The sequence below is a fragment of the Panulirus ornatus genome, chromosome 32 (assembly GCF_036320965.1).
Source record: "Panulirus ornatus isolate Po-2019 chromosome 32, ASM3632096v1, whole genome shotgun sequence".
In the NCBI taxonomy this organism is placed as follows: Eukaryota; Metazoa; Arthropoda; class Malacostraca; order Decapoda; family Palinuridae; genus Panulirus; species Panulirus ornatus.
In genome coordinates, this window is record NC_092255.1 from 9,918,395 (window position 1) to 9,942,965 (window position 24,571).

Here is a 24,571-nt window from a genome sequence, read left to right on the forward strand (position 1 = left end):
CCACAAGATAATGATCAGACATCCCTCCAGTTGCACCTCTCAGCACATTAACATCCAAAAGTCTCTTTCGCGCGCCTGTCAATTAACACGTAATCCAATAACGCTCTCTGGTAAGGCTATTTAATGTATGTATGACTCATGATGAGGTGCCTGAGGATTGGCGGAATGCGTGCATAGTGCCTTTGTATAAAGGCAAAGGGGATAAGAGTGAGTGCTCAAATTGCAGAGGTATAAGTTTGTTGAGTATTCCTGGTAAATATTATGGGAGGGTATTGATTGAGAGGGTGAAGGCATGTACAGAGCATCAGATTGGGGAAGAGGAGTGTGGTTTCAGAAGTGGTAGAGGATGTGTGGATCAGGATTTTGCTTTGAAGAATGTATGTGAGAAATACTTAGAAAAGCAAATGGATTTGTATGTAGCATTTATGGATCTGAAGAAGGCATATGATAGAGTTGATAGAGATGCTCTGTGGAAGGTTTTAAGAATATATGGTGTGGGAGGCAAGTTGTTAGAAGCAGTGAAAAGTTTTTATCGAGGATGTAAGGCATGTGTACGTGTAGGAAGAGAGGAAAGTGATTGGTTCTCAGTGAATGTAGGTTTGCGGCAGGGGTGTGTGATGTCTCCATGGTTGTTTAATTTGTTTATGGATGGGGTTGTTAGGAAGGTGAATGCAAGAGTTTTGGAAAGAGGGGCAAGTACGAAGTCTGTTGGGGATGAGAGAGCTTGGGAAGTGAGTCAGTTGTTGTTCGCTGATGATACAGCGCTGGTGGCTGATTCATGTGAGAAACTGCAGAAGCTGGTGACTGAGTTTGGTAAAGTGTGTGAAAGAAGAAAGTTAAGAGTAAATGTGAATATGAGCAAGGTAATTAGTTATAGTAGGGTTGAGGGTCAAGTCAACTGGGAGGTAAGTTTGAATGGAGAAAAACAGGAGGAAGTAAAGTGTTTTAGATATCTGGGAGTGGATCTGGCAGCGGATGGAACCATGGAAGCGGAAGTGGATAATAGGTGGGGGAGGGGGCGAAAATCCTGGGAGCCTCGAAGAATGTGTGGAAGTCGAGAACATTATCTCGGAAAGCAAAAAATGGGTATGTTTGAAGGAATAGTGGTTCCAACAATGTTGTATGGTTGCGAGGCGTGGGCTATGGATAGAGTTGTGCGCAGGAGGATGGATGTGCTGGAAATGAGATGTTTGAGGACAATGTGTGGTGTGAGGTGGTTTGATCGAGTACGTAACGTAAGGGTAAGAGAGATGTGTGGAAATAAAAAGAGCGTGGTTGAGAGAGCAGAAGGGGGTGTTTTGAAATGGAGGGATCGAGAAGTGGGAGACTAAATTGGAGGTGGAAAGATGGATTGAAAAAGATTTTGTGTGATCGGGGCCTGAACATGCAGGAGGGTGAAAGGAGGGCAAGGAATAGAGTGAATTGGATCGATGTAGTATACCAGGTTGACGTGCTGTCAGTGGATTGAATCAGGACATGTGAAGCGTCTTGGGGTAAACCATGGAAAGCTGTGTAGTTATGTATATTTGCGTGTGTAGACGTATGTATACACATGTGTATGGGGGTGGGTTGGGCCATTTCTTTCGTCTGTTTCCTTGCGCTACCTCGCAAACGCGGGAGACAGCGACAAAGCAAAAAAAAAAATTGTTATTATTATTATTATCATTATTATTATTATTGTTATCATTATCATTATTATTATTACAATTATTATTATTATCGTTATTATTATTATTATTATTATTATTATTATTATTATCATTATTATTATTATTACTATTATTACTATTATTATCATCATCATCATCATTATCATTATTGTTATTATTACTATTATTACTAGATTACTAAAAACTAAATTACTAAAGGGTATCTTACCTTCTATTGCAATTTGGTTTAGGTATGTAGATGATGTTCTTTGTGTTTGGCCAACAAATGAAAATTTACAAACATTTCTCCTCTTACTAAACAAATTAGTTCCTTCCATCAAATTTACTGTCGAAAATGAAAATAATGGTATCTTACCATTTTTAGATTACATGATCCATAGGCAAGGAAATAAGTTTAAGTTTAGCATATAGAGAAAACCCACCAATGTATGCTCATATATCCATTATTACTCATCTCAACTTGACAGAGTTGAATTATCATTATTTCAATCTATGTTCCTTAGGGCATTACGTATTTGAAGTCCAAAGTTTATTGATGATGATTTTGAGAAGATATATTCTATTTGATCTAAGTTAAAGCACCCTAGATCTTTCATTGAAAAATCCCTTAAGTTAGCAAAGAAATCATTTTATAGAGTTGAGCCCAAACCTCTTATTGACACCAAGAATCTTTTAGTTCAACCTTTCAATAATAATTTCTCTTCACTTTCCACGTTGCTTAAATCCTTTAATGTAAATATTGCCTTTAGCAACAATAATACTATAAAGAATGTCTTAATCAGGAATTCACCAGAAAAACTCACTTGGATGCATCCATAAATTGCCATGTGGAAATTGTGATAAATTCTATGTCGGTCAGACTGATAAGGATCTTTCTGTTAGACTTAAGAAAGATAAATATAGTATCACAACGGGAAAAGAATAAAATGCTTTGTTTAATCACGTTAAAACCAATGATCATCGTATTGACTAGAGCAATACCATCTCAGTTATTAGCTCTAACTCTATTACCAAGAGATATATAACTGAATCTTCGATTATTAGATGCACAAATAATTATAATATTAATATTAGTGATGGTCTGTACAAAATAGATAACTTTATTGTTGAAAGAAGTTGTGAAATGATAAGTTTATGAACGCTCGTTGTATGTTTTGGACAATCACATGTTTACCAAATGGCGTCGTAGCTTCGTCTCTTCGATGTATATCAACAGACTTATATTTCTCTTTTGTGTCTCCCCTGATGATGTGATCAATGCAAAAAAGTGCACTTGGAAACTTATCGTGTTTGATTTTCCAAGTGGACTCATAGGAATATATATATATATATATATATATATATATATATATATATATATATATATATATATATATATATATATATATATATATATATATATATATATATATATATTCTCAGTAAATGTAGGTTTTCGGCAGGGGTGTGTGATGTCTCCATGGTTGTTTAATTTGTTTATGGATGGGGTTGTTAGGGAGGTGAATGCATGAGTTTTGGAAAGAGGGGAGAGTATGCAGTCTGTTGTGGATGAGAGTGCTTGGGAAATGAGTCAGTTGTTGTTCGCATATGATACAACGCTGGAGCCTGATTCATATGAGAAACTGCAGAAACTGGTGACTAAGTTTGGTAAAGTGTGTGAAAGAGGAGTTAAGAGTAAATGTGAAAAAGAGCAAGATTATTAGGTACAGTAGTGTTGTGAGTCAAGGCAATTGGGAGGTAAGTTTGAATGGAGAAAAACTGTAGGAAGTAAAGTGTTTTAGATCTCTGTGAGTGGATCTGGCAGCGGATGGAACCACGGAAGCGGAAGTGAATCATAGGGTGGGGGAGGGGGCGAAAATTCTGGGAGCCTTGAAGAATGTGTGGAAGTCGAGAATATTATCTCGGAAAGCAAAAATGGGTATGTTTGAAGGAATAGTTGTTCCAACAATGTTGAATGGTTGCGAGACGTGGGCTATGGATAGAGTTGTGCGCAGGATGGTGGATGTGCTGGAAATGAGATGTTTGAGGACAATATGTGGTGTGAGGTGGTTTGATCGAGTAAGTAATGTAAGGGTAAGAGAGATGTGTCGAAATAAAAAGAGTGTGGTTGAGAGAGCAGATGAGGGTGTTTTGAAACGGTTTGGTCACATGGAGAGAATGAGTGAGGAAAGATTGACCAAGAGGATATGTGTCAGAGGTGGAGGGAACGAGGAGAAGTGGGAGACCAAATTGGAGGTGGAAAGATGGAGTGAAAAAGATTTTGAGTGATCGGGGCCTGAACATGCAGGAGGGTGAAAGGCGTGCAAGGAATAGAGTGAATTGGAACGATTTCTTATACCGGGGTCGACGTGCTGTCAATGGATTGAACCAGGGCATATATATGTATATATATATATATATATATATATATATATATATATATATATATATATATATATATATATATATATATATATATATATATATATATATATATATATATATATATATATGTATATATATATATATATATAAATTCTTTATTATTCTGTTTTGTCGCTGTCTCCCGCACCTGCGAGGTAGCGCAAAGAAACAGACGAAAGAAATGGCCCAACCCACCCCCACACATGCACACACACACACACACACACGTCCACACACGCAAACATACACACCCACACATCCCACAGCTCTGAATCCACAGCTCCCTTTCCACATCCAGGCCCCACAGAACTTTCCATGGTTTACCCCAGAAGCTTCACATGCCCTGATTCAATCCACTGACAGCACGTCAACCCCGGTACACCACATCGATCCAATTCACTCTATTCCTTGCCCGCCCTTCACACTCCTGCATATTCAGGCCCCGATCACTCAAAATCTTTTTCACTCCATCTTTCCACCTCCAATTTGTTCTCCCACTTCTCCTCGTTCCCTCCACCTCCGACACATATATCCTCTTGGTCAATCTTTCCTCACTCATTCTCCCCATGTGCCCAAACCATTTCAAAATACCCTCTTCTGCTCTCTCAACCACACTCTTTTTATTTCCACACATCTCTCTTACCCTTACATTACATACTCGATCAAACCACCTCACACCACACATTGCCCTCAAACATCTCATTTCCAGCATATCCACCCTCCTACACACAATTCTATCCATGGCCCACGCCTCGCAACCATACAACATTGTTGGAACCACTATTCCTTCAAACATACCCATTTTTGCTTTCCGAGATAATGTTTTCGACTTCTACACATTCTTCAAGGCACCCCCAAAATTTTCGCCCCCTCCCCCACCCTATGATTCACTTCCGCTTCCATGGTTCCATCCGCTGCCAGATCCACTCACATATATCTAAAACACATTACTTCCCCCAGTTTTTCTCTATTCAAACTTACCTCCCAATTGACTTGACCCTCAACCCTACTGTACCTAATAACCTTGCTCCTATTCACATTTGCTCTTAACTTTCTTCGTTCACACACTTTCCAAACTCAGTCACCAGCTTCTGCAGTTTCTCACATGAATCAGCCACCAGCGCTGTATCATCAGCGAACAACAACTGACTCACTTCCCAAGCTCTCTCATCCACAATATACTTCACACTTGCCCCTCTTTCCAGGACTCTTGCATTTACCTCCCTAACAACCCCATCCATAAACAAATTAAACAACCATGGATACATCACACACCCCTGCCGCAAACCTACATTCACTGAGAACCAATCACTTTCCTCTCTTTCTACACGTACACATGCCTTACATCCTCGATAGAAACTTTTCACTGCTTCTAACAACTTGCCTCCCACTCCATATATTCTTAATAACTTAAACAGAGCATCTCTATCAACTCTATCATATGCCTTCTCCAGATCCATAAATGCTACATACAAATCCATTTGCGTTTCTAAGTATTTCTCACATACATTCTTCAAAGCAAACACCTGATCCACACATCCTCTACCACTTCTGAAACCACACTGCTCTTCCCCAATCTGATGCTCTGTACATGCCTTCACCCTCTCAATCAATACCCTCCCATATAATTTACCAGGAACAACAAACTTATACCTCTGCAATTTGAGAACTCACTCTTATCCACTTTGCCTTTGTACAATGGTACTATGCACGCATTCCGCCAATCCTCAGGCACCTCACCATGAGTCATACATACATTAAATAACCTTACCAACGAGTCAACAATACAGTCATCCCCTTTTTTAATAAATTCCACTGCAATAAATCCAAACCTGCTGCCTTGCCGGCTTTCATCCTCCGCAAAGCTTTTACTACCTCTTCTCTGTTTACCAAATCATTTTCCCTAACCCTCTCACTTTGCACACCACCTCGACCAAAACACCCTATATCTGCCACTCTATCATCAAACATATTCAACAAACCTTCAAAATACTCACTCCATCTCCTTCTCACATCACAACTACTTGTTATCACCTCCCCATTAGCGTCCTTCACTGAAGTTCCCATTTGCTCCCTTGTCTTACGCACTTTATTTAACTCCTTCCAGAACATCTTTTTATTCTCCCTAAAATTTAATGATACTCTCACCCCAACTCTCATTTGCCCAGTTTTTTACCTCTTGCACCTTTCTCTTGACCTCCTGTCTCTTTCTTTTATCTCCCATTCAATTGCATTTTTTCCCTGCAAAAATCGTCCATATGCCTCTCTCTTCTCTTTCACTAATAATCTTACCTCTTCGTCTCACCACTCACTACCCTTTCTAATCAACCCACCTCCCACGCTTCTCATGCCACAAGCATCTTTTGCGCAAGCCATCACTGATTCCCTAAATACATTCCATTCCTCCCCTACTCCCCTTACTTCCATTGTTCTCACCTTTTTCCATTCTGTTCTCAGTCTCTCCTGGTACTTCCTCACACGTCTCCTTCCCAACCTCACTTACTCTCACCACCTTCTTCACCCCAACATTCACTCTTCTTTTCTGAAAACCCATACAAATCTTCACCTTAGCCTCCACAATATAATGATCAGACATCCCTTCAGTTGAGCCTCTCAGCACATTAACATCCAAAAGTCTCTCTTTCGCGCGCCTGTCAATTAACACGTAATCCAATAACGCTCTCTGGTCATCCCCCCTATTTACATACGTATACTTATGTATATCTCGCTTTTTAATCCAGGTATTCCCAATCACCAGTCCTTTTTCGGCACAAAAATCTACAAGCTTTTCACCATTTCCACTTACAACACTGAACACCCCATGTATACCAATTATTCCCTCAACTGCCACATTGCTCACCCTTTCACTCAAATCACCCATCACTATAACCCGGTCTTGTGCATCAAAACCACTAACACTCTCATTCAGCTGCTCCCAAAACACTTGCCTCTCATGATCTTGCTTATCATGCCCAGGTGCATATGCACCAATAATCACCCATCTCTCTCCATCAACTTTCAGTTTTACCCATATTAATCGAGAATTTACTTTCTTACATTCTATCACATACTCACACAACTCCTGTTTCAGGAGTACTGCTACTCCTTCCCTTGCTCTTGTCCTCTCACTAACCCCTGACTTTACTCCCAAGACATTCCCAAACCACTCTTGCCCTTTACCCTTGATCTTCGTTTCACTCAGAGCCAAAACATCCAGTTTCCTTTCCTCAAACATACTACCTATCTCTCCTTTTTTCACATCTTGTTGACATCTACACACATTTAGATACCCCAATGTGAGTCTACGAGGAGGATGAGCACTCCCCGCGTGACTCCTTCTGTTTCCCATTTTTTAGAAAGTTAAAGATTCAAGGAGGGGAGGATTTCTGGCCTCCCGCTCCCGTCCCCTCCAGTCGCCTTCCATGACACGTGAGGAATGCGTGGGAAGCACTCTTTCACCCCTATCCCCAGGGATAATATATATATATATGTATACATACACACACATATACACATATATACACACATACACACATATACACACACACACACACACACATATATATATATATATATATATATATATATATATATATATATATATATATATATATATACATATGAAAAATGTAAGAAATAATTTAGAAAACTGAAACTTCTAGCTTGAAATGAAATGAAAAAATGAATGTCACATAATGGTTCAACCTCTGGCTATGGAAAGGGAAATGTATAATTTATTTACACAAACGCCAATAGTAGTTTTCATCAATTTAACCACTGTATCATACTGCCTGGTCCACTTTTCTTATCATGAAACTGGAATATTGGCTTATGATGTTTCTCAATTGTCTTCATAACACAAAGTACAACCATATCATGGATACATGAGGGTAGGTAGTTGGTCATCCGCCATAATAAAGCCTTGACAGTCCAAAAGTTTATCTGGACCTCAACTTTTCCAGTACATTCCTGAAATATATATATATATATATATATATATATATATATATATATATATATATATATATATATATATATATATATTCCAATGAGTCCACGGGAAAAATGAAACATATTTCGTGTTTCATTTTTCTGCTTGGACTCATAGCAATATCTTGATAACGCGAAAACTGTAATCCTTTCCAATATATATATATATATATATATATATATATATATATATATATATATATATATATATATATATATAGGGCAAATGAGAGTTTGGGTGACAGAGCATCATTAAATTTTAGGGAGAAGAAAAAGAGGTTTTGGAAGGAGGTAAATAAAATGCGTAAGACAAGGAAACAAATGGGAACATCAGTGAAGGGGGCTAATGGGGAGGTATTGGTGAGGTGAGAAGGAGTGAGTATTATGAAGGTTTGTTGAATGTGTTTGATGATAGAGTGGCAGATAAAGGGTGTCTTGGTCGAGGTGGTGTGCAAAGTGAGAGGGTTAGGGAGAATGATTTGTTAAACAGATAACAGAGAGTAAAATCTTTACGGAAAATGAAATCCGGCAAGGCAGCGGGTTTCGATGATATTGCAGCGGAATTTATCAAAAATGGGGGTGACTGTATTGTTGACTGGTTGAAATTATTTAATGCTAGTATGACACATGGTGAGGTGCTTGAGGTCTGGCTGCATGCTTGCATAGTGCCATTGTACAAAGGGGATAAGAGTGAGTGCTCAAATTACAAAGGTATAATTTTGTTGAGTATTCCTGGGAAATTATATGGGAGGGTATTGATTGAGAGGGTGAAGGCATGTACAGTGCATCAGATTGGGGAAGAGCAGTGTGGTTTCAGAAGTGGTAGAGGATGTGAGGATCAGGTGTTTGCTTTGAAAAATATATGGAAGAAATACTTAAAAAAAAGATGGATTTGGATTTAGCATTTATAGATCGGGAGAAGGCATATGATACAGTTGATAGAGATGCTCTGTGGAAAGGTATTAAGAATATATGGTGTGGGAGGTAAGTTGTTAGAAGCAGTGAAAAGCTTTTATTGAGGATGTAAGGCATGTGTACGTGTAGGAGGAGAGGAAAGTGATTGATTCTCAGTGAATGTTGGTTTGCGGCAGGCATGCATAATGTCAACATGGTTTTTTAATTTGTTTATGGACTGGGTTGTTAGGGAGGTGAACGTACGAGTTTTGGAAAGTGGGGAAGTATGGAGTCTGTTGTGGATGACAGAGCTTTGAAAGTGAGTCAGTCGTTGTTCTCTGATGATACAGCGCTGGTGGCTGATTCGGGTGAGAAGTACAGAAGCTGGTGACTGAGTTTGGTAAAGTGTGTGAAAGAAGAAAGTTGATAGTAAATGTGGATAAGAGCAAGGTTATTAGGTACTGTAGGGTTGAGGGAAAAGTCAGTTGGGAGGTAAGTTTGAAAAGAGAAAAACTGGAGGAAGTAAAGTGTTTTAGATATTTGGGAGTGGATTTGGCAGCGGATGGAAAAATGGAAGAGGAAGTGAATCATAGTGTAACGGCGAAAGTTATGGGAGCGGTGAAAAATGTGTGGAAGGCGAGAACATTATCTTGGAAAGTAAAAATAGGTGTGTTTGAAAGATTAGTGGTTCCAACAATTTTATATGGTTGCGAGGCGTGGGCTATAGACAGAGTTGTGCGGAGGAGGGTGGATGGCTGTAAATGAGATGTTTGAGGACGATATGTGGTGTGAGGTGGTTTGATCGAGTAAGTACTGAAAGGATAAGAGAGATGTGTGGTAATAAAAGGATTGTGGTTGAGAGAGCAGAAGGTGTTTTGAAATGATTTGGTCATACAGAGAGAATGAGTCAGGAAAGAATGACAAAGAGGATATATATGTCAGAGGTGGAAGGAACAAGGAGAAGTGTGAGACCAAATTGGAGGTGGAAAGATGGAGTGAAAAGATTTTAAGTGATCGGGGCCTGAACATGCAGGAGGGTAAAAGGCGCTCAAGGAATAGAGTGAATTCGAACGATATGGTATACCGGGGTCGACGTGCTGTCAATGGATTGAACCAGGGCATGTGAAGCGTCTGGGGTAAACCTTGGAAAGTTCTTGTGGGGCCTGGATGTGGAAAGGGAGCTGTGGTTTCGGTGCATTATACATGACAGCTAGAGACTGAGTGTGAACGAATGTGGCCCTTGTTGTCTTTCTTAGTGTTACCCCGCGCACATGAGGGGGGAGGGGGTTGTCTTTTCACGTGTGGCGCGGTGGCCACAGGAATAAATCGGGGGAGACAGTATGAATTATGTACTTTTGTATATATGTATGTATGTGTGTGTATATGTATGTATTGAGATGTATAGGTATGTATATGTGCCTCTGCAGTCGTGGATGAATATACATGCGTATATGGGTGGGTTGGGAAATTTTTTCGCCCGTTTCCTTGCGCAACCTTGCTAACGCGGGAGACAGCGACAAAGTATAATATATATATATATATACATATATATATATATATATATATATATATATATATATATATATATATATATATATATATATATATATATATATGTATATATATATCTTTCTTTTTTCTTTCATACTATTCGCCATTTCCCGCATTAGCGAGGTAGCGTTAAGAACAGAGGACTGGCCTTTGAGGGAATATCCTCATCTGGCCCCCTTCTCTGTTCCTTCTTTGGGAAAAAAAAAAAAGAGGAGAGGATTTCCAGCTCCCCGCTCCCTTCCCTTTTAGTCGCCTTCTACGACACGCAGGGAATACATGGGAAGTATTCTTTCTCCCCTATCCCCAGGGATATATATATGTATAAATATATTTTTTTTTTTTTTTTTTTTTTTGCCGCTGTCTCCCGCGTTTGCGAGGTAGCGAGGCATATGATAGAGTTGATAGAGATGCTCTGTGGAAGGTATTAAGAATATATGGTGTGGGAGGCAAGTTGTTAGAAGCAGTGAAAAGTTTTTATCGAGGATGTAAGGCATGTGTACGTGTAGGAAGAGAGGAAAGTGATTGGTTCTCAGTGAATGTAGGTTTGCGGCAGGGGTGTGTGATGTCTCCATGGTTGTTTAATTTGTTTATGGATGGGGTTGTTAGGGAGGTGAATGCAAGAGTTTTGGAAAGAGGGGCAAGTATGAAGTCTGTTGTGGATGAGAGAGCTTGGGAAGTGAGTCAGTTGTTGTTCGCTGATGATACAGCGCTGGTGGCTGATTCATGTGAGAAACTGCAGAAGCTGGTGACTGAGTTTGGTAAAGTGTGTGAAAGAAGAAAGTTAAGAGTAAATGTGAATATATATATATATATATATATATATATATATATATATATATATATATTTTTTTTTTTTTTTGTTTTGTCGCTGTCTCCCGCGTTTGCGAGGTAGCGCAAGGAAACAGACGAAAGAAATGGCCCAACCCACCCCCATACACATGTATATACATACGTCCACACACGCAAATATACATACCTACACAGCTTTCCGTGGTTTACCCCAGACGCTTCACATGCCTTGATTCAATCCACTGTCAGCACGTCAACCCCGGTATACCACATCGCTCCAATTCACTCTATTCCTTGCCCTCCTTTCACCCTCCTGCATGTTCAGGTCCCGATCACACAAAATCTTTTTCACTCCATCTTTCCACCTCCAATTTGGTCTCCCTCTTCTCCTCGTTCCCTCCACCTCCGACACATATATCCTCTTGGTCAATCTTTCCTCACTCATTCTCTCCATGTGCCCAAACCATTTCAAAACACCCTCTTCTGCTCTCTCAACCACGCTCTTTTTATTTCCACACATCTCTCTTACCCTTACGTTACTTACTCGATCAAACCACCTCACACCACACATTGTCCTCAAACATCTCATTTCCAGCACATCCATCCTCCTGCGCACAACTCTATCCATAGCCCACGCCTCGCAACCATACAACATTCTTGGAACCACTATTCCTTCAAACATACCCATTTTTGCTTTCCGAGATAATGTTCTCGACTTCCACACATTCTTCAAGGCTCCCAGAATTTTCGCCCCCTCCCCCACCCTATGATCCACTTCCGCTTCCATGGTTTCATCCGCTGCCAGATCCACTCCCAGATATCTAAAACACTTCACTTCCTACAGTTTTTCTCCATTCAAACTCACCTCCCAATTGACTTGACCCTCAACCCTACTGTACCTACTAACCTATGAGTCCACGGGGAAAATGAAACACGAAAAGTTCCCAAGTGCACTTTCGTGTAACAATCACTTCATCAGGGGAGACACAAGAGAGAAATATAACAGTCAGTTGATATACATCGAAGAGACGAAGCTAGGACGCCATTTCGTAAACATGTGATTGTTCAAAACATACAAGGTGCGTTCATAAACTTATCATTTTACAAATCTTATCAACAATAAAGTTATCCTATTTGTATAGACCATCACTAATATTAAGATTACAATTCTTTGTGTATTTAATAATAGAAGATTCAATGATATTTCTCTTGGTAATAGAGTTAGAGTTAACAACTGAGATGGCGTTACTCCAGTCAATGCAATGATCATAGTTTTTAACATGATTAAACAAGGCATTAGATTCTTGTCTCGTTCTTATACTTTATTCATGTTGCTTAAGTCTAACAGAAAGATCCTTACCAGTCTGACCAACATAAGATTTATCACAGTTTCCACAAGGAACTTTATAGATGCAACCAAGAGAATCTTCTGGTGAATTCCTGATTAAGATATTCTTTATAGTATTATTGTTGCTAAAGGCAACATTTACATTAAAGGATTTAAGCATCATGGGAAGCAAAGTGAAATTATTATTAAAAGGGAGAACTAAAAGATTCTTGGTGCCAATGGGAGGTTTGGGTTCAACTCTATAAAATGATTTCTTTGCCAACTTAAGGGATTTATCAATGAAAGATCTAGGGTACTTTAACTTAGATCCAATAGAATATATCTTCTCAAACTCATCATCAATAAACTCTGGACTGCAAATACGTAATTTCCTAAGGAACATAGATTGAAATGATGATAATTTAACTCTGTCATGTTGAGATGAGTAATGATGGATATATGAGCATACATTGGTGGGTTTTCTGTATATGCTAAACTTAAACTTGTTTCGTTGTGTATGGATCATGCAATCTAAAAACGGTAACATACCATTATTTTCATTTTCTACAGTAAATTTGATGAAAGGTAATAAATTGTTAAGTAAGGGGATAAATATTTGTAAATTTTCATTTGTTGGCCAAACACAAAGAACATCATCTACATACCCAAACCAAATTGCATTAGAAGGTAAGATATCCTTTAGTAATTTTGTTTCAAAAATTTCCATATAAAGATTACTTAGTGCAGGTGAAAGAGGGTTACCCATTGCCATACCAACTTTTTGAGCATAATAATCTCCATTAAACTGAAATACACAGTCTTTTATACACAATTTTATCAGTTCAATGAAATTAGACTTTGAAACAGGTAAATGAATATCATCCAAGACATCAAATAAATATTCTAAAAGATCATCAACTGGAACTTTAGTGAAAAGTGAGGAAACATCAAAGCCAACTAGTTTGAAGTCAAAATTAACATTGATATTGTTTAGCCTGTTGACTAAATCTACATTATTGATGATATTAGAATTTGATATCTTACCCACTAAAGGGCTTAATAAAGAAACTAACCATTTTGACAATTTATATGTGATGGAGCCTGCTGAACTCACTATAGGTGTTGCTGGAAAATTCTGTTTATGTGTTTTGTTTAGTCCATACATATATGGCAATGAAGGGGACAAAGATGACAAATTTTTGATAAGAGAAATGTATCCTTTCAACAACAACTTCATTTCTTTATTGAAGTGAGAATTAACTGCTTCTAAGGGATTTTTACTAAGCTTAGAATATGTTGTGTTATCATTTAGAAGATCATTCATTTTAGATAAATAGTTACCTTTGTCTAAAATCACAACAGTGTTAGCCTTATTTGCTTTAGGAATATGTACATCTTTGTCTTTTTTAAGGTATTAATAGCTCTTATGAATTTTTTTGTGCAATTAGCTTCCACTGGTTTTGACAAACTGGCATACTCTAAACCCTTACAGATATTAATATCATCATTACTTAAATTACTGTATTTATCTAAATTACAAAAAGACTTTGTGACATCAACACAGCTGACTTCTCTGTTAGAGCCCACAAAGCTTAAACCATAGTCTAATGCACACAAGGAATCTTTATCTAGTTGTTTATTAGACAGGTTTACCACAAAAGATGGGTTTGTGTTCTTGGTCCAGTCGCTGTTTTCATTAAGATGGTCCAACTTACGATTTAGTGACACTTGTAGCCTATTGCGTTTTTTCCTTAATCTATCATAGCAATAGTCCAACATCTGGTTCTTCCAGTGTGTCGGTATTGCCATTTGAAAGGCACGTTTCTTTTCTCTTGAAATGCGAAAAGCCTCCTCCATTTCAAGTTTCTTTAATTCAATGTTTTTCTTTAAAATGATATCTTAAAATTGGTCATATGGTCGACCAGACAGCTGCAACAAACGTTGAGGTAGGACAGATCTTGGCATCACTTGTTCATCAAGGCATTTCCTAAGGAATTCAAATCGTAACTTCAGCTGGTGAGCCTTGATTAGCGATTTGTGGTAAACCTGTCTAATAAACAACTAGATAAAGATTCAATGTGTGCATTAGGCTATGGTTTAAGCTTTGTGTGCTCTAACAGAGAAGTCAGCTGTGTTGATGTCACAAAGTCTTTTTGTAATTTAAATTAATACAGTAATTTAAGTAATGATGATATTGATATCTGTAAGGGTTTAGTGTATGCCAGTTTGTCAAAACCAGTGGAAGCTAATTGTACAAAAAGATTCATAAGAGCTATTAATACCTTAAAAAAAGACAAGGATATACATATTACTAAAGCATATAAGGCTAACATTGTTGTGATTTTAGACAAAATTAACTACTTATCTGAAATGAATGATCTTCTAAATGATAACACAACATATTCCAAACTTAGTAATAATCCCTTAGAAACAGTTAATTCTCACTTCAATAAAGAAATGAAGTTGTTGAAAGGTAACATTTCTCGTATCAAAAATTTGTCATATTTGTCCCCTTCATTGCCATATGTGTATGGACTTATCAAAACACATAAACAGAATTTTCCAGCAAGACCTATAGTGAGTTCAGTAGGCTCCATCACTTATGAATTGTCAAAATGGTTAGTTTCTTTATTAAGCCCTTTAGTGGGTAAGGTATCAAATTCTAATATCATGAACAATGTAGATTTAGTCAACAAGCTAAACAATATCAATGTTAATTTTGATTTCAAACTAGTTAGCTTTGATGTTTCTTCACTTTTCACTAAAGTTCCAGTTGATGACCTTTTAGAATATTTATTTGATGTCTTGGATGATATTCATTTACTTGTTTGAAAGTCTAATTTCATTGAACTGATAAAATTGCGTATAAAAGACTGTGTATTTCAATTTAATGGAGATTATTATGCTCAAAAATTTGGTATGGCAATGGGTAACCCTCTTTCACCTGTACTAAGTAATCGTTATATGGAAATTTTTGAAACAAAATTACTAAAGGATATCTTATCTTCCAATGCAATATGGTTTAGGTATGTAGATGATGTTCTTTGTGTTTGGCCAACAAATGAAAATTTACAAATATTTATCCCCTTACTTAACAATTTAGTACTTTACATCAAATTTACTGTAGAAAATGAAAATAATGTTATGTTACCGTTTTTAGATTGCATGATCCATACACAACGAAACAAGTTTAAGTTTAGCATATACAGAAAACCCACCAATGTATGCTCATATAACCATTATTACTCATCTCAACATGACAGAGTTAAATTATCATCATTTCAATCTATGTTCCTTAGGAAATTACGTATTTGCAGTCCAGAGTTTATTGATGATGAGTTTGAGAAGATATATTCTATTGGATCTAAGTTAAAGTACCCTAGATCTTTCATTGATAAATCCCTTAAGTTGGCAAAGAAATCATTTTATAGAGTTGAACCCAAACCTCCCATTGACACCAAGAATCTTTTAGTTCTCCCTTTTAATAATAATTTCACTTTGCTTCCCATGATTCTTAAATCCTTTAATGTAAATGTTGCTTTTACCAACAATAATACTATAAAGAATATCTTAATCAAGAATTCACCAAACAATTCTCTTGGTTGCATCTATAAAGTTCCTTGTGGAAACTGTGATGAATCTTATGTTGGTCAGACTGGTAAGGATCTTTCTGTTAGACTAAAACAACATAAATATAGTATAAGAACGAGACAAGAATCAAATACCTTGTTTAATCATGTTAAAAACTATGATCATTACATTGACTGGAGTAACGCCATCTCATTTGTTAACTCTAACTCTATTACCAAGGGAAATATCATTGAATCTTCTATTATTAAATACACAAAGAATTATAATCTTGATATTAGTGATGGTCTATACAAATAGGATAACTTTATTGTTGATAAGATTTAAAAAATGATAAGTTTATGAACGCTCGTTGTATGTTTTAGACAATCACATGTTTACCTAATGGCGTCCTAGCTTCGTCTCTTCGATGTATATGAACTGACTGTTATATTTCTCTCTTGCGTCTCCCCTGATGAAGTGATTATTACACGAAAGTGCACTTGGAAACTTTTCGTGTTTCATTTTCGCCGTGGACTCATAGGAATATCTTCATCACGCGCAAAATTGTGATCCTTTCCAATATATATATATATATATATATATATATATATATATATATATATATATATATATATATATATATATATATATGGGATAAGAGAGAAAGAATACTTCCCACACATTCCTCACGCGTCGTAGAAGGCGACTAAAGGGGACGGGAGCGGGCAGCTAGAAACCCTTCCCTACTTGTATTTAAGCTTTTTAAAAGGGGAAACAGAAGAAGGAGTCACGCGGGGAGTGCTCGTCTTCCTCAAAGGCTTAGATTGGGGTGTCTAAATGTCTGTGGATGTAACCAAGATGAGAAAAAAAGGAGAGATAGGTAGTATGTTTGAGGAAAGGAACCTGGATGTTTTGGCTCTAAGTGAAACGAACCTCAAGGGTAAAGAGGAAGAGTGGTTTGGGAATGTCTTGGGAGTAAAGTCAGGGGTTAGTCAGAGGACAAGAGCAAGGGAAGGAGTAGCACTACTCCTGAAACAGAAGTGGTGGGAGTATGTGATTGAGTATAAGAAAGTAAACTCTAGATTGATATAGGTAAAACTGAAAGTTGATGGAGAGAGATGGGTGATTATTGGTGCATATGCACCTGGGCATGAGAAGAAAGATCATGAGAGGCAAGTGTTTCGGGAGGAGCTGAATGAGTGTGTTAGTGGTTTTGATGCACGAGATCGGGTCATAGTGATGGGTGATTTGAATGCAAAGGCGAGTAATATGGCAGTTGAGGGAATAGTTGGAATACATGGGGTGTTCAGTGTTGTAAATTGAAATGGTGAAGAGCTTGTAGATTTATGTGCTGAAAAAGGACTAGTGATTGGGAATACTTGTTTTAATAAGAGAGAAATACATAAGTATACGAATGTAAGTGGGAGAGATGGCCAGAGAGCGTTATTGGATTACGTGTTAATTGATAGGAGCGCGAAAGAGAGACTTTTGGATGTTAATGTGCTGAGAGGTGCGACTGGAGGGATGTCTATTCATTATCTTGTGGAGGCAAAGGTGAGGACTTGTAAAGGTTTTCAGAGAAGAGGAGAGAATGTTGGGGGTGAAGAGAATGGTGGGAGTAAGTGAGCTTGGGAAAGAGACGAGTGAGGAAGTACCAGGAGAGACTGAGTACAGAATAGAAAAATGTGTGGACAAAGGAGGTAAGGGGAGTGGGGGAGGGATGGGATGTATTTAGGGAATCAGTGATGGCCTGCGCAAAAGATGCTTGTGGCATGAGAAGCGTGGGAGGTGGGTAGGTTAGAAAGGGTAGTGAGGGGTGGGATGAAGAAGTACGATAATTATTGAAAGAGAAAAGAGAGGCATTTGGACGATTTTTGCAGTGAAATAATGCTAATGGGAGGGAGATTTATAAAAGAAAGAGGCAGGAGGTCAAGAGAAAGGTGCAAGATGTAAATAAAAGGCAAATGAGAGTTGAGGTGAGGGAGCATCATTAGATTTTAGGGAGAATAAAAAGATGTTCTGGAAGGAGGTAAATAAAGTGCGTAAGACAAGGGTGCAAATGGGAACGTCAGTGAAGGGCGCTAATGGGGAGGTGATAACAAGTAGTGGTGATGTGAGAAGGAGGTGGAGAGAGTATTTTGAAGGTTTATTGAATGTTTTGATGATAGAGTGGCAGATAGGGTGTTTTGGTCGTGGTGTGCAAAGTGAGAGGGTTAGGGATAATGATTTGGTAAACAGAGAAGAGGTAGTAAGAACTTTTGCGGATGATTAAAGCCGGAAAGGCAGCGGGTTTGGATGGTATTGCACTGGAATTTATTGAGAAAGGGGGTGACTGTATTGTTGACTTGTTGGTAAGGTTATTTAATGTATGTATGATTCATGGTGAGGTGACTGAGGATTGGCGGAATGCTTGCATTGTGCCTTTGTACAAAGGCAAAGGGGATAAGAGTGAGTGCTCAAATTACAGAGGTATAAGATTTTTGAGTATTCCTGGGAAATTATATGTGAGGGTATTGACTGAGAGGGTGAAGGCATGTACAGAGCATCAGATTGGGGAAGAGCAGTGTGTTTTCAGAAGTGGTAGAGGATGTGTAGATCAGGTGTTTTCTTTGAAGAATGTGTCTGAAAAATACTTAGAAAAGCAAATGGATATGTATGTAGCATTTATGAATCTGGAGAAGGCATATTATAGAGTTGATAGAGATGCTCTGTAGAAGGTATTAAGAATTTATGGTGTGGTAGGCAAGTTGTTAGAAGCAGTGAAAAGTTTTTATCGAGGAAGCAAGGCATGTGTACGTGCAGGAAGAGAGGAAAGCGATTGATCAGTGAAAGTAGGTTTGCGGCAGGGGTGTGTGATGTCTCCATGGTTGTTTAATTTGTTTATGGATGGGGTTTTTAGGTAGGTGAATGTAAGAGTTTTGGAGGGAGGGGCAAGTATGCAGTCTGTTGTGGATGAGAGAGCTTGGGAAGTGCGTCAGTTGTTGTTCGCTGATGATACAGCGCTGGTGGCTGATTCATGGGAGAAACTGCAGAAGCTGGTGAATGAGTTTGGTAAAGTGTGTGAAAGAAGAAAGCAGAGAGTAAATATGAATAAAAGCAAGGTTATTAGGTACAGTAGGGTTGAGGGTCAAGTCAATTGGGAGGTAAGTTTGAATGGAGAAAAAATGAGGAAGTGAAATGTTAAGATATATGGGAGTGTATTTGGCAGCGGATGGAACCATGGAAGCGGAAGTGAATCAAAGGGTGGGGGAGGGGGCGAAAATTCTTGGAGCGTTGAAGAATGTGTGGAAGTAGAAAGCATTATGCCGGAAAGCAAAAATGGGTATGTTTTAAGGAATAGTGGTTCCAACAATGTTATATGGCTGCGAGGCGTGGGCTATGGATAGAGTTGTGCCGAGGAGGGTGGATGTGCTGGAAATGAGATGTTTGAGGACTACATGTGGTGTGAGGTGGTTTGATTGAGTAAGTAATAATAGGGTAAGAGAGATGTGTGGTAACAAAAAGGGTGTGGTTGAGAGAGCAGAAGAGGGTGTTTTGAAATGGTCTGGTCACATGGAGAGAATGAGTGAGGAAAGATTGACCAAGAGGATATATGTGTCAGAGGTTGAGGGAACGAGAAGTGCGAGACCAAATTGGAGGCGGAAAGATGGAGTGAAAAAGATTTTGAATGATCGGGGCCTGAACATGCAGGAGGGTGAAAGGTGTGCAAGGAATAGAATAAATTGGAACGATGTGATCTGGGTCGACGTGCTGTCAATGGATTGAACCAGGGGATGTGAAGCGTCTGGGGTAAACCATGGAAAGTTCTGTGGGGCCTGGATGTGGAAAGGGAGCTGTGGTTTCGATGCATTATTACTTGACAGCAAGAGACTGGGTGAGAACAAATGTGGGTTTTGTTGTCTTTCCTAGCGCTACATCGCACACATGAAAGGGGATGGAGTTGTTATTTCATGTTTGGCGGGATGGCTGGGAATTCATAAAGGCAGACAGTATGAATTATGTACAAGTGTATATATATATATATATATATATATATATGTGAAATGGTCTGGTCACATGGAGAGAATGAGGGAGGAAAGATATATATATATATATGTACATATATATATATATATATATATATATATATATATATATATATATATATATATATATATATATATATATATATATATATATATATATATATATATATATATATATATATATATATATATATATATATATATATATATATATATATATATATATATATATATATATATATATATATATATATATATATATATATATATATTCCTTTTTAAAAAGGGGAACAGAAGAAGGAGTCACGCGGGCCGTGCTCATGCTCCTCGAAGGCTCAGATATGGGTGTCTAAATGTGTGTGGATGTAACCAAGATGAGAAAAAAGGAGAGTTACGTAGTATGTTTGAGGAAAGGAACCTGAATGATCTGGGTCTGAGTGAAACGAAGGTCAAGGGTAAAGAGGAAGAGTGGCTTGGGGATGTCTTGGGAGTAAAGTAAGGGGTTAGTGAGAGGACAAGAGCAAGGGAAGGAGTAGCACTATTCCTGAAACTGGAGAGGTGGGAGTATGTGATAGAGTGTAAGAAAGCAAACTCTAGATTGATATGGGTAAGAATGAAAGTTGATAGAGAGAGATGAGTGATTATTGGTGAATATGCACCTGGGCATGAGAATAAAGATCATGAGAGGCAAGTGTTTTGGAAGCAGCTGAATGAGTGTGTTAGTGGTTTTGATGCGCGAGACCGGGTTATAGGGATGGGAGATTTGAATGCAAAGGTGAGTAATGTGGCAGGTGAGGGAATAATTGGTATACATGGGGTGTTCAGGTTTGGAAACGGAATTCGTGAGGAGCTTGTAGATTTACGTGCTGAAAAAGGACTGGTAATTAAGAATACCTTGTTCAAAAGGAGAGATATACATAAGTATACGTATGTAAGTAGGAGAGATGGCAAGAGAGCGTTAATGGATTACGTATTAATTTATAGTCACGCACTTTTGGATGTTAATGTGCTGAGAAGTGCAACTGGAGGGATGTCTGATTATTATCTTGTGGAGGCGGTGAAGATTTGTAGATTTTTTTCAGAAAAGGAGAGAGAATGTTGGGGTGAAGAGAGTGGTAAGAGTAAGTGAGCTTGGGAAGGAGACTTGTGTGAGGAAGTACCAGGAGACACTGAGTACAGAATGGAAAAAAGTGAGTACAAAGGATGTAAGGAGAGTGGGGGAGGAATGGGATGGATTTAGGGAAGCAGTGATGGCTTGCGCAAAAGATGCTTGTGGCATGAGAAGCGTGGGAGGTGGGCAGATTAGAAAAGGTAGTGAGTAGTTGGATGAAGAGGTAAGATTATTAGTGAAAGAGAAGAGAGAGGCATTTGGACGATTTTAGAAATGAAATAATGCAAATGAGTGGGAAATGTATAAAAGGAAGAGGCAGGTCAAGAGAAAGGTGCAAGAGGTGAAAAAATGGGAAATGAGAGTTGGACTGAGAGAGCATCATTAAATTTTAGGGAGAATGAAAATATGTTTTGCAAGGAGGTAAACAAAGTGCCTAAGACAAGGGAACAAATGGGAACTTCAGTGAAGGGGGCTAATGAGGATGTGATAACACGAAGTGGTGATGCGAGAAGGAGGAGTGAGTATTTTGAGGGTTTGCTGAATGTCTTTGATGATAGAGTGACATATATAGGGTGTTTTGGTCGAGGTAATGTGCAAAGTGAGAGGGTTAATTAAAATGATTTGGTAAACCGAGAAAAGGTAGTAAAATCTTTGCGGAAGATGAAAGCCGGCAAGGCAGCGAGTTTGGATGGTATTGCAGTGGAATTTATTAAAAAAGGGGGTGACTGTATTGTTGACTGGTTGGCAAGGTTATTTAATGTAAGTATGATTCATGGTTAGGTGCCTGAGGATTGGCGGAATACTTGCATAGTGCCATTGTACAAAGGCAAAGGGGATAAGAGTGAGTGCTCAAATTACAGAGGTATAAGCGTGTTGAGTATTCCTGGGAAATTATATGGAAGGGTATTGAGTGAGAGGATAAGGGATGTACAGAGCATCAGATTGGGGAAGAGCAGTGGGGTTTCAGAAGTGGTAGAGGATGTGTGGATCAGGGGTTTGCTTTGAAGAATGTATGTGAGAAATACTTAGAAAAGCAAATGGATTTGTATGAAGCATTTATGGATCTGGAGAAGGCATATGATAGAGTTGATAGAGATGTTCTGTGGAAGGTATTAAGAATATATGGGTTGGGAGGTGAGCTGTTAGAAGCAGTGAAAAGTTTTTATCGAGGATGCAAGGCATGTGTACGTGTAGGAAGAGAGGAAAGTGATACGTTCTCAGTGAATGTAGGTTTGCGGTGGGGGTGTGTGAGGTCTCAATGGTCGTTTAATTTGGTTATGGATGTGGTTGTTAGGAGGTGAGTGCCTGAGTTTTGGAAAGAGGGGCAAGTATGCAGTCTGTTGGGGATGAGAGAGCTTGGGAAGTGAGTCAGTTGTTGTTCGCTGATGATAAAGCGTGGCTGATTCATGTGAGAAACCGAAGAAGCTGGTGACTGAGTTTGGTAAAGTGTGTGAAAGAAGAAAGTTGAGAGTATATGTGAATAAGGGCGAGGTTATTTGGCAAAGTAGGGTTGTGGGTCAAGTCAATTAGGAGGTAAATTTGAATGGAGAAAAACTGGAGGAAGTAAAGTGTTTTAGATATCTGGGAGTGAATTTAATAGCGGAGGGAACCATGGAAGCGGAAGTGAATCATAGGGTAGGGGAGGGGACGAGAATTCTGGGAGCGTTGAAGAATGTGTGGAAGTCAAGAACATTATCTCGGAAAGCAAAAATGGGTATGTTTGAAGGAATAGTGGTTCCAACAATGGCGTATGGTTGCGAGGCGTGGTTTATGGATAGAGTTGTGCCGAGGAGGGTGGATGTGCTGGAAATGAGATGTTTGAGGACAACATGTGGAGTGAGTTGGTTTGATCGAGTATGTAATAATAGGGTAAGATATATGTGTGGTAATAAAATGATTATGGTTGAAAGAGCAGAAGAGATTGTTTTGAAATGGTTTGAACACATGTAGAGAATGAGTGAGGAAAGATTGATCAAGAGGATGTATGTGTCAATGGTTGAATGAACGAGAGGTAGGAGACCAAACTGCAGGTGGAAAGATGTAGTGAAAAAGATTTTGAGTGATCTGGGCCTGAATATGCAGGCGGGTGAAAGGCGTGCAAGGAATAGAGTGAATTGAAACGATGTGGTATACTGAGGCCGACGTGCTGTCAATGGATTGAACTAGGGAATGTGACGCGTCTTCGGAAAACCATGGAAAGTTCTGTGGGGCCTGGATGTGGAAAGGGAGCTGTGGTTTCGGGCATTATTGCATGACAGCTAGAGACTTAGTGAGAACGAATGGGACCTTTCTTGTCTTTTCCTAGCGCTACCTCGCACACATGAGGGGGGAGGGGCTTGTTATTTCATGTGTGGCGAGGTGGCGATAAGAATGAATAAAGGCAGACAGTGTGAATTGTGTGCGTCTGTATATATACATATATGTATATATATATATATATATATATATATATATATATATATATATATATATATATATATATATATATATATATATATATATATATACATATATATATATATATATATATATATATGTATATATATATATATATATATATATATATATATATATATATATATATATATATATATATATATATATATATATATATATATATATATATATATATATATATATATATATTTTTCTTTTTTTTTTGCTTTGTCGCTGTCTCCCGCGTTTGCGAAGTAGCGCAAGGAAACAGACGAAAGAAATGGCCCAACCCACCCCCATACACATGTATATACATACGTCCACACACGCAAATATACATACCTACACAGCTTTCCATGGTTTACCCCAGACGCTTCACATGCCTTGATTCAATCCACTGACAGCACGTCAACGCCGGTATACCACATCGCTCCAATTCACTCTATTCCTTGCCCTCCTTTCACCCTCCTGCATGTTCAGGCCCCGATCACACAAAATCTTTTTCACTCCATCTTTCCACCTCCAATTTGGTCTCCCTCTTCTCCTCGTTCCCTCCACCTCCGACACATATATCCTCTTGGTCAATCTTTCCTCACTCATTCTCTCCATGTCCCCAAACCATTTCAAAACACCCTTTTCTGCTCTCTCAACCACGCTCTTTTTATTTCCACACATCTCTCTTACCCTTACGTTACTTACACGATCAAACCACCTCACACCACACATTGTCCTCAAACATCTCATTTCCAGCACATCTATCCTCCTGCGCACAACTCTATCCATAGCCCACGCCTCGCAACCATAC